General features: G+C 35.2%; 1 protein-coding gene across 2 annotated transcripts in view; it reads right to left on the bottom strand.

Annotated features, from left to right (window-relative positions):
• The window catches only part of fbxw7 (F-box and WD repeat domain containing 7), a 173335-nt gene that overhangs the window by 113749 nt on the left and 44117 nt on the right, over positions 1-15469 (bottom strand). For both annotated transcript variants that reach the window (XM_077232408.1, XM_077232410.1), the window contains exon 2: positions 10977-11032. The gene's annotated coding sequence lies outside the window, so the exon portion shown is untranslated. The remainder of the gene's footprint in view (positions 1-10976; positions 11033-15469) is intronic.

The following is a 15469-nucleotide window of genomic DNA, read 5'->3' as shown; positions in this document are numbered from 1 at the left end:
AAAGGTTTATTTCACTGAGCTCAGAAATTGCAACTAGAGTCACTCGATCCACTGTCCGGGGCGAGTGTAGGATTCCTCAGTGTAAAACAGCATTCGGCAGCTCAGCTTTCTCATGTGTGGCCATCAGACAATGGAATCAGTTGCCAACGGAGCTGACCACATGTGTACATTTTAGCACTTTTTCAGACCGGGCCAAAAAATGGCTTCTTTTAAAACAAACATGCTTGCATATGTATTGTAATTGACGTGTATGTGAGAGGGTATTTGCAAATGAATGTTGAAGAATGAATGAAGGGTGTGACTCTTTTTCTTCTTCTTTTATTGTGTTTTTTTGTGCTGTTTTTGAGAGGAATGATTTTATTAATATGTGTATCTGTTGACATCAGCCTGCCCAGGGACTACAGGTGAAAATTAGCACAAGTGCTATAACCTGGTAAAATGCATCTCTCCTCTTAAGGTTAATGTATATTTTGCATTGTCCCTGTTTAAAAATAAATAAAGGAAAAAAAAAAAAAAAAAAGTAGGAATGCGAAAAGAGGTAAAAGATCATGCTGTGTTCTGTGTACATTATTTATGAATATTGCTTTTCACTGTGTCAGCTCCCTGCTTTCACATCGATCCGGTGCAATCCAAGGTCTGAGGGTGTGGATTTCACTGAGAGAGACAGAGAGGGACAGGAAGAGACATTCAGATTACTCTATAAACATGTAAAAGGAAGGGTGAAAAGAGGTTGATAAAAAGGTAGTTGAAAAAGACAACGGGACAATTCAAAATAGAACTGATTAGAGTAAGCTACTACTTGATTTTTACACTTCCTGGGAAAAAATTTGATTGGTGCTTGCCTGTGCAAACCTATTTCACCACAATGTAAAAAGTTTTTTTTTTCTCTTTTTTCCCCCCATTAAGTTCCTAGAGGTTCACTATGTTGTTAAAGTTATTTGCACAAAAAAAAAAACAATCAGAAAAAGATACATTAAGGTGTCGCTCCTTTAAAATCGACAAAACAGAAGTGCCTTTTTGTTACCTAATGTGACGTAAATCCAAGTGAAAATCCAAGTAAATGCAAGTGAAAAATGTATATAGTGGAAACTAAATGGAGGAAGATCTGAATGCCAGTTTGCAATCAGATGTGGGGGATATTTAGTCCCACCCTCCGCCGAGTATACGTCATGAAGAAAACAGATGCTGTTGAGAGGGTAAAGAGACACTTATGATTGGCTACCATCATTGCAAAGGGAAAAAATATCAATGCCTCCTCACTATTGCACAAGAGTAACTGTTTTGAAAAAAGGGGTGTGCGATATTGAAAAATGATATCGATATTTTCTGGAATCGATAGTGATACTTAGATGATGTTTTCCTGAGTGTGCTATTGTGTTGGTACCCTGGCAGGTTTAAGACTGCCGTGGACAGCTGACTCCTAAAGTTTTTGATATTCTTCATATTAAGTGTGTCGGTCAGTTCACAGCAGTGAACGAAATCATCTTTTCCAATTAGTTGTAATTGATTTTTTACCTATAATGGGCATTTTTACCTTTATAAAGCCACTTAATTAAATGTATGCATGTGTTAACTTTTTACATTTAATCAATAAATTCAATTAGAATAATGACACAATAGGGCTGTTTCAAATCAAATGAAACCAGTATCAACAAAATTCATCTTTGCAATTAAGAAACACAGAAGCTGCATCTGAAGTGGCATTTAGATGCATTTACACAGACCATTTAAAGCAGCTCAGAGGGACATGAATGCATTTAACCTGCAGTTACAAATGCATAAATAATGTTTTGATGTTTAAATCATAAAACGTTGAATATTAATATTAGAAATGATTTTAAAAATGAAAAGATACTTTAAATGTGAAATTAAAACCGCTAGTAGGTGGCAGCAAGATACCGTTAATGAGTGAGTCATTGAGATTCAACCGATTAATTCAAATGACTGATTAATTTAGGAACAAAGCATTTGAACTGAAAGACAAACATCTTGGATGACATGGGGGTAAGTAAATGATCAGGAAATTTTAATTCTGAAGTGAACTTATCCTTTAAGCGACTAAACGGCAGTAGGCGGGCCTATGGTGTATAACTGTTTGTCAGTATATGTAAATAGTAACAAAAATAAAACCTGTCAAAAGATGAAGGAAATTTTGATTTCTCATGTCATGACCCCATGTCATGCTGTTGGTGGTTGTTAGGATGTTCTGAGTTGTTGCTAGGTGCTAGACAAAGTCTATTTGACTGTTTTATCTCTCAAGTCTGATTCCTTGGACATGTAAATGCACAGTATGAGCCTAGTTATGCACCAACATTAAATAAATAGGAATAAAAACTAAGTATGCACAACTGTAATGGTGGTCCTTGGCAAAAAAACACACACAAAAAAACAATAAACTAGTAATATCAGTTTATCCAAATATTCTTACTACATTTTTCTACTACTAGCATTTGCTAATAAATCCAGGTCTAGTTATAAGATAAACCAACCAGACAATTTTTCCAGTTCTTTGATATACTGTAGCATTAGACCAAAAGGCTGTCAGGAGCAAAAATACACACTGCAAAGAGTCATTTAGCTAGAATCATACCAGGAAACACAGGAAGAAGGTAGCAACTGCTCCCAAAACATTAAACCATTGTTTTACCTACACAACAGTCATTGTTCCAGGTGAGAGTTATCAATTTCCTGTAATCAGGAATGCGGCACAGCCTGATATCCCGCACTCAGACTACTGGCGAACAAAAGCAATAGACCATGTGCATAGGGAGCTAGGCCAGATAAAAGTTCTGTTGGGTGATTTTACATTCACAGACAATCACTTCAAATGACCTTTAGACTGCTATGGCTAGTGTGCTGCATATGAAGGGAAAAGTCTTTAATAAAACAGACACGCAAGATCAATTTAAGACAGACATCCCTTGATTTTCAAACATCCTGGAGGGGTTTTAATAAATCCTGATTTTCGATGTGAATTGAACACAGCAGAGGAAAAGGCTGTACGTGCATACACTGACATGGATTAGTACGCTGCAGTTACAGTTTAAAATAGGAACAGGCCATGATGTCCTCTGTTAAATGACTAGTTGACCAAGATCTATAAGTCTTGCCTCTATTACATACCTATTAGTGAGGATGACTAACGTATAAGCCTGTACGTTAATGATAAAAGTCAGACACAGAAATATGTCTGTCACGATAACTACTGTTGACTACTGTTACTGTAATTTTAAGACCATTTTATGTCACCGATACAATGATAATGGAACAGCATAATAATACAAGTACATAATTGAATATTTAATTCTTAACTCTTTCCCCGCCATTGACGAGATCTTTCATTTATGAAACAACGCTTCTATGCCATTGATGTGTTTTTCGGCTTTCCATGTTTTCACTGTTATACGGTAGGGAGTGCTGTTATGCATCTTCTCAAAAAGAGTACACCATCGGATCCAAAAACAAGCTAATAAGATGATCTATGTAAATCTGAAGGAGCAGATAGAGGATTGCTTATGCACAATGACACGAACATGATCAAGCATTTAACAACATGTAATTTAAAACAGACAAACAATACCGAATAAAATGTCAAACACACAAAAAGGTACACAACTACGCTTTAGGGGTGTGGATGCACTTTAGACTACATATTTGTTTTCTAGGCAGCTTTACATTAATAAATAAATAGTTTGTTGTAAAATTCCACAAAATTAAACTCTATAATAATTAAACTCTAATAATTAAGCAGCTCTACAAAAGGCAAGTGACATTATCCAGCTCAATTCAGTTAAAATTTTGTTCTCATCCAACAGTGTCAAGTGGTGCAGTTAAATCAACATTACTGAGTATTGATAATTTCTCTCATTCAGCTGTTTTTGAACACAAGAGTGATGCATTTGTGAACTTTCCCTGTGAAGTCAGTCTGATCCGGGTCAGGTGAACCCAAAAGCAGTCTAATAATTGCTTGCTTAAAGAGATAGTTCACCCATAAATGAAAATGATGTTTATCAATTACTCACCCTCGTATTGTTACAACCCCATACAAGTTTCCAATGAGGTTTGTTCTTGTACGGTTGAGCTTTTGTTTTCCATATTTGAGGGATCCATGCATGTTCACTGATCAATGTTAATTCATGTAAATTAAAGCCTACATTAAATCTGTTGATCATAAGTGATTGTCTCTCTAAAGAAGACTTGGATAAAACCACTCCATATACATTTCTTTTACAATCTTCTTATGAAAGTTTTGGATGAAAAGACTTTCAATGGAGGAACAGAAATCTATAATATTTGTTTTCCGAAGTTCCTAGTTTATTTAAGGATTACTCTGCAAAAGAAACATCATAGCTGCTAAGAAAGCCACAGAAAGATTCCTTTAGCAAAATGAGCTTCTAAGCTTCCGTGATATGATTTCCCTTGATTAACTGCCTGTGCCAAAATCGCATGAATGGGTGGCTTCAGTCTGAGAGTCAGCTGGTATTCTGGCTGGCATAAAAGCACAGCTGCTAGTGCCAACATCAAAACGAGTGGTTTGTGGCGACTCAACAGCAAGAGAGCGCCAAGAGCAGAGGGGGGATCATTACCTGCCATTTATTAGACTGACCGTGCCAATATGTTGCAGCCAGAGTGAGTCATCCAAACACCTGCACGAACTGAGACACAATCACACGCCTATTTGAAGATTCAATAACACAGCAAAATCATGTGTGATTTCAGAAGTGGAGATCATTCATACAAACTAATTTATATGCAAAACACAACAACATATCAGCCTCTCTCAATTGTGAAAATTATTCAGTGCTTAAAGTTTCAGTTTAGTTTAAAAGGTTCTCTCAAAGTTAAGACAGCTTTTCCAATTCATGTTCAGGCCTTGGAAAAATACCAATTGCGATACTAATTGCATCCCTTCCATTTAAAAAGCAGTGATACCTAAGAACACAACGTTCAATATTCTCCTCTCCTCATTAAGTTTGTTACAGATAGGTATTTGATTAACGTCTCCGCTGCTCTCTCATCTACGACTGCACGCTGCCAGTTAATGAGGATTAAACTTAAACGGGTTTACAGTCATTAGAAGCTTGATCGATTTCACTGCATCACAGACAGCGACAATGTTTTAGGATATTAGGTGGCAGGTAAATAAGTTGACTAAAACAATAAAAAAGCCAAAAGGGTTTAAAATAAAAAATACACTGCCTCACAATAATAAAATTAAATAATGTATGTAACTGAATATAACGGAATGTAAAGATAGGGTTTCAGTGACTTTCTGCAGTACATAGTTGTGCTTGTAGGTGACAACAAGTGCCTGTCTTTATGACAGTCATTGAATCATTTATTTAATAAATTTGTTCAAAAACACTGATTCATCCACTACTTAGTGTAGCTTAGACATGCAATGGTTGACCTCAGTTGGAAATATTTTGGTATATGCTAAATATCAACACTGTTCCTTGTGTTGTACGGTTTAATTATAAAAGTACAATAATTCACACTTTTAACATCTGTCATAGTAAAGAAAGAATGCGAGTTAAACAAGACAGATGGTGAGAGTATTATGAGTAAATGTGCTTGAAACAACCTAATGCAATAACGGAGAAAAATAGACCGATTAGAGGGCAGTAATTTTTTTTAAAGAAATGAATACGTGTATTCAATAAATTACTCCGTGACCCTAAAGACGTTTATACAAAAGATTACAAATCAAATTTAATTGACCCAAATTCTTTTGAAAAATCTATTTAGTTTCCAAAAAACAATATTAAGTAACAACTGTTTTCAATATTGATAATAATAATATTAACGATAATTCAGCCTTATTGAGAACATAAATTAATGTAATATACACTAAATATTAACATATTTTATTTAATCTATATACATATGTAATCGACTACAGTAGTGGCCAGTCTAGGAAAATTGACAGCTTCACCCCTTATACAATTTTTTTTTAATATTTTGTAAGCATATTGCATAGTTGTGTTTGGAGTGAATTGTTTATTTTGAGATAACACAATAAAACGTGCCAAATTTTGACAAGCTGTCATAGAAAGATATTATGAATACATACAAAAACAAGAGACCAATAACTGCAAAAATATCAATAACTGTTTATTGAAGTCAACGTTTGCTTTTTCCTCTGAGCTTTTTGTTTTTCTGTGCATTTTTCTACTGTACTTTTATTTTATTTATTTTATCAGATAAATCCTTAAAGTTTCGTATTTTGCTCTTCCCTCATATTTAAAATATTTATTAAATTGTCCTTATATTTTGATAGTTTAATAATTGAACAAATATCCCCTCCAAACAACACTTTTGGCCACTACTGTATGTAAACGGACATAAGAAAAGAGTAACTTCAACTATATAGAAATATTACATGTGGAATATTTATAAAAGTAGAACGTTTATAAAACGCAACAATAAGAGTAGAAATGATCAGTCCAGTTTTAATGGAGTCTGTATGTTATGCAGTGGGAGATTTATTTGCATAAGAGTGGTGACAGGAATAATAAAGTATATGATGGATTTTAATACAGTACTGCCTGCCCTACACAGGCGCACTCTGTCCATGCACCTGTATGTATCTGTATATACTGCCCTCTAGTGGGGCTCTGAACCAAGCACGTTGTAACCACGGTAACAATGCCCTGCACAGGCTCTCCAGCTTGAAATCCTAGCTTCCTGTCACCACAACAACCAGGCAGGGTGAGCTAACCGCTGTTCACTGAATGTATTTCCTGTTTTCAAGCAGCGCTTCCGAAACGTGAATGAGAATACCGACCGGAGTAAAACTGGGCATTTTTCAATGGACTGGAAGGAGCTAATGAGCTAGAAAGCATCGTTGGGTATTTTTAGATCTAAAAACAGCTGCTGTGTCAGAACATTCCAATAGCGCCTTAAAATAAAAATCCAGGTTCACAACAAGTTTTGCTTAATTGACAGTATAATGAACTGACAAAATAAATATTTTTATATAGCTGAAATTTCTGCATCATTACTCCAGCCCTCAGAGTCACATGCTCTTTCAGAAATCTTTCTAATATGCTGATTTGGTGCTCAATATTTTAATTATTATTAAATCACCATCAATGTTTTTATGGACATCCTTTTTTTCCCCCACGGGATTCTTTGGTGAACAAAGTTTAAAACATTTTACAAGAAAATCACAACATTTCGAAATCCTAATATGCTGATATAGTGCTCAAGACAACATTATCATCAATGTTGAAAACATTGCCGTTTAAGAGTTCTGAGAAAAATTGAGAAACAAGTGTATCTGAGAATTTCACCCTAGAGTCTTCGCTGCTCTCTCTACCAGATAAAGTCATGAAGATGAATACTCATGCATTTTGTTTTCACATAGTTAAAGTCGAATTACATGGATCTTACATCACATTTACTGTAAAGACCCTGAGAAATGAACTAATTTGAAAAACCCCTGAAGACTTGTCTTCTGTAAGCCAAGTTCAGAACAAAGGATGTAGACAAGCTGATGTCAGAACAACAGACAGAACAGAAACCTCTCATCCATGACGGGCTCATGAAGCCACTGACACACAGACGGGTCAAAGCTTGACTGACAAGTGAGGTGGTGTGGTGTAGGGGTTAAAGATGATTAAAAATGGACAGTTGGACTGAAGCACAGTGGAGTCGTGCAGACTAAATGGCTGCATCAGTGGCCTCTCCTGTGAACCACACAGAGAAAGCTTGAATTATTAAAGAGGAATGAATAGAAGAACAGACTAAATGAAAGGGAAACACTGCAGAGGTTTAGAGTTTGAAAGTCAGGCTTGCACGATGGAGACTCGGTCCATCTAAAGGGTTGTGTAACTGATTCAAGACAATCTGGACGGGATTTCAGTGTAGCTATAATGTTTCCACAAGACAAAACAGCATCTTCTCACACCATTCATAAGATATTTATGTAAAAGCATAACTGATAAAGCAAGACCATACTGGAATAAAAAGAAGAAGAAGAAGAAGTTTTATTTACATAGCACCTTTCCAAAGCTCAAGGTCGCTTTACATGGTACCTTTATAATACATTTAACACTGACGCACAACTTTACAATCACAAACGAATTTACGAATACCCGTAAATTCGTATTTACGAATACCCACTGCTGACAGAATCGCTATGACAGCGATCTTTAGATTTCCTAAATAAACCTGTTTTAATGTAAATTGAGTGAGAAGCTTTGCTTGAAAGTGACATGCTTTCTTCGGAGATGATTATATAGTTTTTTTTTTTAATAGAATTTATTGAAACTTTCACAATGAAACTTTGCATTTGGTGCTTAGTGAATATTTCTTTCATGTCATGTTCATGTATATTATACACATTGCACCTGAAGAAAATTTTTATTTCAACGAGATTTTAAGAATTTGTACCATTTAGTTAATTTAGTTTACACCACAGACAGTGAAATCACCATGGGAAAATCTCAGAGTAAAACTGGGAGTTATGAAAAATATGATACACTGGTGTTTTGCCAGATGAGAAGCTGATCTATGTATCATCTTTTTACTCTTAATTCATTTTATAACTATCATATATCTCTTTTAATTTTCTCTTTTAATAACGGTTTTAATTTTCCCCTGTTTTTATTTTGTGTTGTTTCTATATTATTTTAATTCCTTTCTGTAAAGCACTTTGAATTGCCATAGTGTATGAAATGTGCTATATAAATAAACTTCCCTTCCCTAATTATAGTTGTCAGAGAACAACTAAGATTATTTTCAAAACAAGATATATTTGTCATCAACATGCCAGGCATGTGATAATTTACTAAACTATTTATGGTCCATTTATTAATATAATATACTGTATATGTATCAGCAAATGTATGCACACATATCTAAATATATAGATAACAATTATGTCTATGATATGCATATATAGAATACAAATGCATAGATATGCTGCATATTAAATAGCATAATTAGTTTTTGGTATATGTGGTGTAAGATGAAACTGTATTCACAATACTTTTTTAATGAGACATTCCCTAGCGAAACAAAATTTAGATTGTATAATATAATAATAATAATAATAATAATAATGTATAGGAGGATTCATTTGTGGATTTGATTTGGTATGGGAATGCTTGTTTATGATGTTTACTGGGAGACTGGAACCTTGTATTCATACAGGTTTGGAACTACTTGAGTGTGATGTCAGAATTTTAATGTTTGGGTGAACTATCCCTTTAATATTTAAAATAATCAGCACAGATAAACCATAAACAGTAAGACCAGCAGCATTTATTTAGGAAGCACAGGGTCATTTTGGATTTCATGTTGCCTTTTCTCAGTGCTTCAGTCCAAACTATGTGCTGGAATCCCTCTGAGACTCACACTCTTTGAGTCCATTTATCCTTTCAGCAGATTAAAAAAAATATAACTTCATTTCAAATATAAAAATCATATTGTGCAGCTCACACTGAGTTCAGAGCTTATGTATAATTCATCACTGATATATAACATTTCATATTAGGGGGCTGTCAGCCTCTTTCTATCCCTGTTGTGTCTCTTACAATTTATCGCAGACTCCCTCAGCTCAACACATCTTTTAAAAACAAGGTATTATAAACAGCCCTGTGGCCTCTAGCAGTGCAGCTCTTTAAAAATTCATCAATGAAAGAACTGCCCCCTCTGCACCATATCAGTTTACCTTTAATTCACAAAAGCGTGACGAGACATACATTAGTAACCAGCAGCAAGACCGGCCAAGCACACAACACCCCCAAAGCGAATGCAGAGACAGAAAAACAAACATGGACCCCAGAACATAAAGCTGCCAATCTCACAAAAAAAAAAAAACTTTTTAGTGTCAGGGCTGCACAAAGTGAGTCTTAACCGACATAACAGCGGAAGTGTGAAAGTTCACTTCCTTGCTTCAACACCAAGGACAATGGGTGGCTGGGTGTGTCTCCACCTTTATGTTCTTTCTCCTGTCTTTCATCCTGTCAATGGTATGGCCATCACATCCGGGAGAAGACAACAAATGGTGGTAAGTTGCTCTGAATGGACTGCTCGTCTTAAAAGAATATGTAGCAACCGTTATGGTGCTGTATATAAAGGTTCGAATTTCACAGGTATCTGGTAATGATTTAGAACCAATAATGAAGACAAGTATAAAAAAATAAAACTCAACTGATTAAAATCAGATGCTAAACTCAGATGTATCAATCACAGAGCTGAATCTGAACAAATTAAGATTTGAGTCACTGGGATGAACCGAAATCTCCACCACTACTTGCTGACCAAGTCCTAATTGCCTCCAAACTGCCCACAAACTCAAAACCAAAGTGGAACGGGTGCACGTTACAGACCGAATGAATCTGTGGCACAAACACACACACATACATACAAAAATAATAATATGAATATTCTCAAACTATAAATATACACTACCTTTAAAAATGTTTAGGTCAGGTTTATATATATATATATATATATATATATATATATATATATATATATGAAATAAACACTTTTATTCAGCAAGGATAAAGATAACATTTATCATGTTACAAAATGTGTTTTTAATAAATACTGTTCTTTTTAACTTTCTATTCGTCAAACAATAGTGTAAAAAATATGCATCATGGTTTCTGCAAAAACATTAAGTAGCACAACAGTTTTCAACATTGATAATAAGTTATGTTTCTTGAGCGGCAAACCAGCAAATTAGAATGATTTCTGAGGGATCACAGGACATTGAAGATGAAGTAAATGCTAATGAATTAATTACATCTTAAACTATATACAAATTTAAAACAGTTGTTTTAATTTCTAATAATATTTCACAATATTTGTTTACACTGTATTTTTGATCAAATAAATACAGCCTTGGTGAGCAGAAGACCCTTTCAAAAACAGAAAATATTACCAACCCCAAACTTTTGAGCGATAGTGTTCTTCTTCAGTAACGGAAGGTCAAATTAGTACATCATAAAGCTACTTACGATTCACACTTCTGGCAGCTGAGAGTCCTTAAAGTGTGGTTCTCCACCTTTAACCTCTGTGAATAAGAGAAAGAAGGTATTAAAGACCATCTCATTTCCTATTGTTCTTATAAAGGAAAGACAAAAACTGCTTAAATCTGCTTCAATTTTATCCAAATAATTAAGTATAAACATGATACACCTCATTACTAGTACACATTGTGTACTAGTAAGGAGGTGTATCATGTTTTTACTTGTGTACTACACAATCTCTAAAAACAAAGACTAGAAAGTGTTAACAGTCATTTTCAAATAAAACCTTTAGGTCCTCCTAGGTATAAGCTATGGGTCACTATTGGATATACTAACATTATTGCTGGGCTGCTCAATCTGACAGCTCATGAGTCATTGTTGGTGAATAAATAAATAAAATTAATTAATTAATTTATTGCATTGTTTTATTTCATGTTTATTTTTTAAATAGCAGCAATTAAAAACATTTCTACATGCATGATATTGAACATAATGTTAAGGATTAATCCATGCATGTTTAATTTTTTTTTATGACCTAGCACTTACCAATTTACAAAGTAGCAATTTACTTTGTAAGAGGCAGGGTTTAAGCAGACTAAATGATTAGAGAAATTCAGCATGTCACCAATTTACAATCAACTGCAAGCTCGCATTCACATCTGCTTCCATCCAATCAAGAAATATCCCAAAATTTTCTTTTTGATAGTTTACTTCACTTGGATGTACATCAGAATAGGTGGAAAAGATATGTTGCTACTTCCAGTACACTGCGACTTAAACATCACGCAGGGAAAGTTTATTTATAAATAATATATAAACCAGGCCTAATGAGTTGAATAATCAACACATTGACGAAACACTCAGAATAGTGATAATCTATGATAGCGTTTTCCATGCATCGCTTAATACATCCAACAAGAGACGAATGATAGAGAAATCTGTAGAACTTGGTGGCACTGTTCTCAAGTTGTTAGTCTGGTGCCCTGTGGTTGTCACCTTAAGTGGCTGATCATTTAAATAACGTTAAAAACAAAGTCACTGAACACTACCACATCACATTACCATCAGTCACCAAAGCTCATGTTGGTGGAAATTACATTTTCGGTGAAGGAATTCTGATCATTTTGTCACTACACAATTTAAGAGTTTAGATCTAGACTGAGACCTCTAGAATGAAGACAGACAAAAATCTGATTATTAGTCTGACATGCTGCAAACACAGGATTTTTCAGCTGACTCAATGGAGGAGATAAACTATTTTTATTAAAGGGATAGTTTACACAAAAATTTAAATTGTCATCATTTACTCAACCTCAAGTGGTTCCAAACATGTATGAATTTATTTCGTCTGCTGAACACAGAAGATATTTTAAAGAAAATTTGTATCCAAAAAGTTGATGGTAGCCATTGACTTCCATGGTATGGTAAAAAAAAAAAAAAAATGACAATGGCAGTCAATTGGCTACCGTCAGCTGTTTGGTTACCCACGTCTTTTGTGTTTAACAGAACAAAGAAACTCGTACATGTTTAGAAATACTTGAGAGAGAGTAAATGACAGAATTGTAATTTTTTGGTGAACTATCCCTTTAAACTTTAAAATCTAGTGAAAGTGGAAGCCAGGTTTCAATTTAAATGCCTGAGTGTGTATTCCATCAAATAGTTTGGCATGTTGTACTCGTTTTTATGACCAAGAGACATTTCCTTTCCAGTCAAACATGAGGCATTTTGAAAGCGTTAATATGGACTTCTGCAGTGATGACATATTTTTGTAGTCCAACGCAGAAGCAAACATCAGCCTGGTTGCCTCAACAAAAACTCAAATGATTTTTCAATTGGCATCTTGATTATTGCAGAAATTAAAGGGTTGGTTGACCCAAAAATGAAAATGATGTCATTAATGACTCACCCTCATGTCGCTCCAAGCCCGTAAGACCTCCGTTCATCTTCAGAACACAGTTTAAGATATTTTAGATTTAGTCCGAGAGCTTTCTGTCCCTCCATTGAAAATATATGAACGGTATACTGTCCTTGTCCAGAAAGGAAATAAAGACATCATCAAAGTAGTCCATGTGTCATCAGTGGGTTAGTTAGAATGTTTTGAAGCATCGGAAATACATTTTGGTCCAAAAATAACAAAAACTACGACTTTATTCAGCATTGTATTGTCTTCCGGTTCTGTTGGGGATCCGCGTTCACGAGTCCGCAGTGACGCTGATGACGTAAGACGCTGCTGACGTGTATCTGGTGCGTCCGTGTATTCGGGTTCAAATAAATATAGCTGGGCAAAAAAATGCAAGTCTTCCTCTGTGTGGAAATCCTTAGACATGTTTGTGAAGATTGTTTTGTTTCCTGCGTGCGTTTCTCTCAGACTGTAAACGAAGCTCGGGCGCACCAGACACACGTCAGCAGCGTCTTACGTCAGCAGCGTCACTGAACGCGGATCCACAACAGAACCGGAAGACAATACAATGCTGAATAAAGTCCTAGTTTTTGTTATTTTTGGACCAAAATGTATTTCCGATGCTTCAAAACATTCTAACTAACCCACTGATGTCACATGGACTACTTTGATGATGTCCATTTACTTTCTGGACAAGGACAGTACACCGTTCATGCATTTTCAATGGAGGGACAGAAAGCTCTCGGACTAAATCTAAAATATATTAAACTGTGTTCTGAAGATGAACGGAGGTCTTACGGGCTTGGAGCGACATGAGGGTGAGTCATTAATGACATCATTTTCATTTTTGGGTGAACTAACCCTTTAAGTTCCGTGACCAACAAAAGGTTATGATTCATACACATTTTGTACAAGGGGGTATTAAGATATTTTTATGTTTTATTCTATGACATAAAATAAATCTCTGAGTTTGTTCGTTAACCACAGACCTTATTTCAGACATTTACCCAAAAACTCATAATAAAAAAAAAAAAACACTGGCTTTGGGACGATGGAACTGAAAGTGCTAAAATGCTTGTTTCCAGGTTTTGGCCTACAAAAATATAAATAAATAGCGCTCTATTGGAGATCTCTGAATGAGCATGCATACATCCAGACTACACAGAAAATAAGAATGACCTGAAATGCACTCCATGATGCTGTTCAATAACACACAGTAGGCGTGACCAGAGAATACAGGGGCCACTGAGAGGAAACCAGCTCATACACACCATTCATTGTAACTTACACCAAAAGAACTGTTTTCATTCCCGAATTTCAACTTCTTTCACTCTGATCCCAGAGGTAACATGAGGACAGGCAACTTCCTGCTGGCTTAATACATGAGAAACACACTATGGTGAAAAACTTGATAACATGTGTCCATCAACAGGCACCAAGAAACAGTGTCTCATATTGAAACTACAGCAATTTTCTATGATTTTTCTCAAGAAATTTTAACAAAATCGACAACAGGGGTGGTGAGACCGCATTGAGCAAGAGTGATGAATATTAGATGAGACAAACAAAAGAACAGTCTTTGGATAACAGCCTGCTTTTAGAATGAGTTCAGTACAGCTGCTATGGGCTGCCATCTCGATATGCACCACATGAGTTCTTTAACTGGACAAATTTGAATTTTTCTTTAGTGAAATGAAGTATTCAAAAGTAAATGTTTATTTAGATTTTAAAAATTTGCATGGTTCTTCATAATTCAGTCAAACTGATATTGTTCGTAAAACAAAACTGTAAGAGAGACACAAACTAAGATGGGTGAAAAAATAGAGCCGTAAATAGGGTTTTATTTAAAAAGTAATTCAAATAAATAAAATTCAAATAAGTATAAATTACAAAAAATAAAACAGAAGTTAAATAATTAAAGTAAACACAAATGTCATGTGGACTTTAGATTCATCTGCGAATCAGTTTAAACTTCCAAATACATCCAGTAAAATGATTCAGACTTGCATTTAAGAGAAGCCACTGTTCAGACATGTAGGAAGTTTGCCCAACTGTGACAGTGGTGCTCATACACATGTAAAGAATGTTTCTAAACTGAGATCATGGCTAAATAAAAGTGTACATGAAATTAAAATATTGGCCCCATTCTCTTTATTTCGCATCACTGAATTTCACTGCAAATGAATAATCTGTGGACACAATTCCAAAGAATATTCACTCAAATCCATATAAGGGCTTTCTAACAAACACACCAGTTCAGGCGCAAACACAAGACATGGAAAGATGCACTTCTCATCCAAGACTATGGCTAGGTTCACACAGATTTTGGGATTGTCAATCCCATTTACTTAGAGGTGTGAGTCTCAATGTCTCGTTCAAACAGCAACTTGAACATTGTCTGTATGAACCTGACAGGAGTCAAGCCCGTATTTTCACTTACCAGTGTTCAAGGTAATATCAAAGATGGTGACGTCCATAAAACGTAAGTCTTATGATCACTCGTGATACAACAAGAGCCCAATTGAGCCGCAAGTTTATCTGTCAAATCTTCATCAACCGATAGCACCTTTTATATCTGGCT

Source organism: Siphateles boraxobius, unplaced genomic scaffold (assembly GCF_051911475.1).
Source record: "Siphateles boraxobius isolate OS27281-9 unplaced genomic scaffold, OSU_SipBor_1 17, whole genome shotgun sequence".
Lineage (NCBI taxonomy): Eukaryota > Metazoa > Chordata > Actinopteri > Cypriniformes > Leuciscidae > Siphateles > Siphateles boraxobius.
The sequence above is the reverse complement of the archived record's forward strand: the minus strand, read 5'-3'. Positions and strand labels throughout refer to the sequence as shown.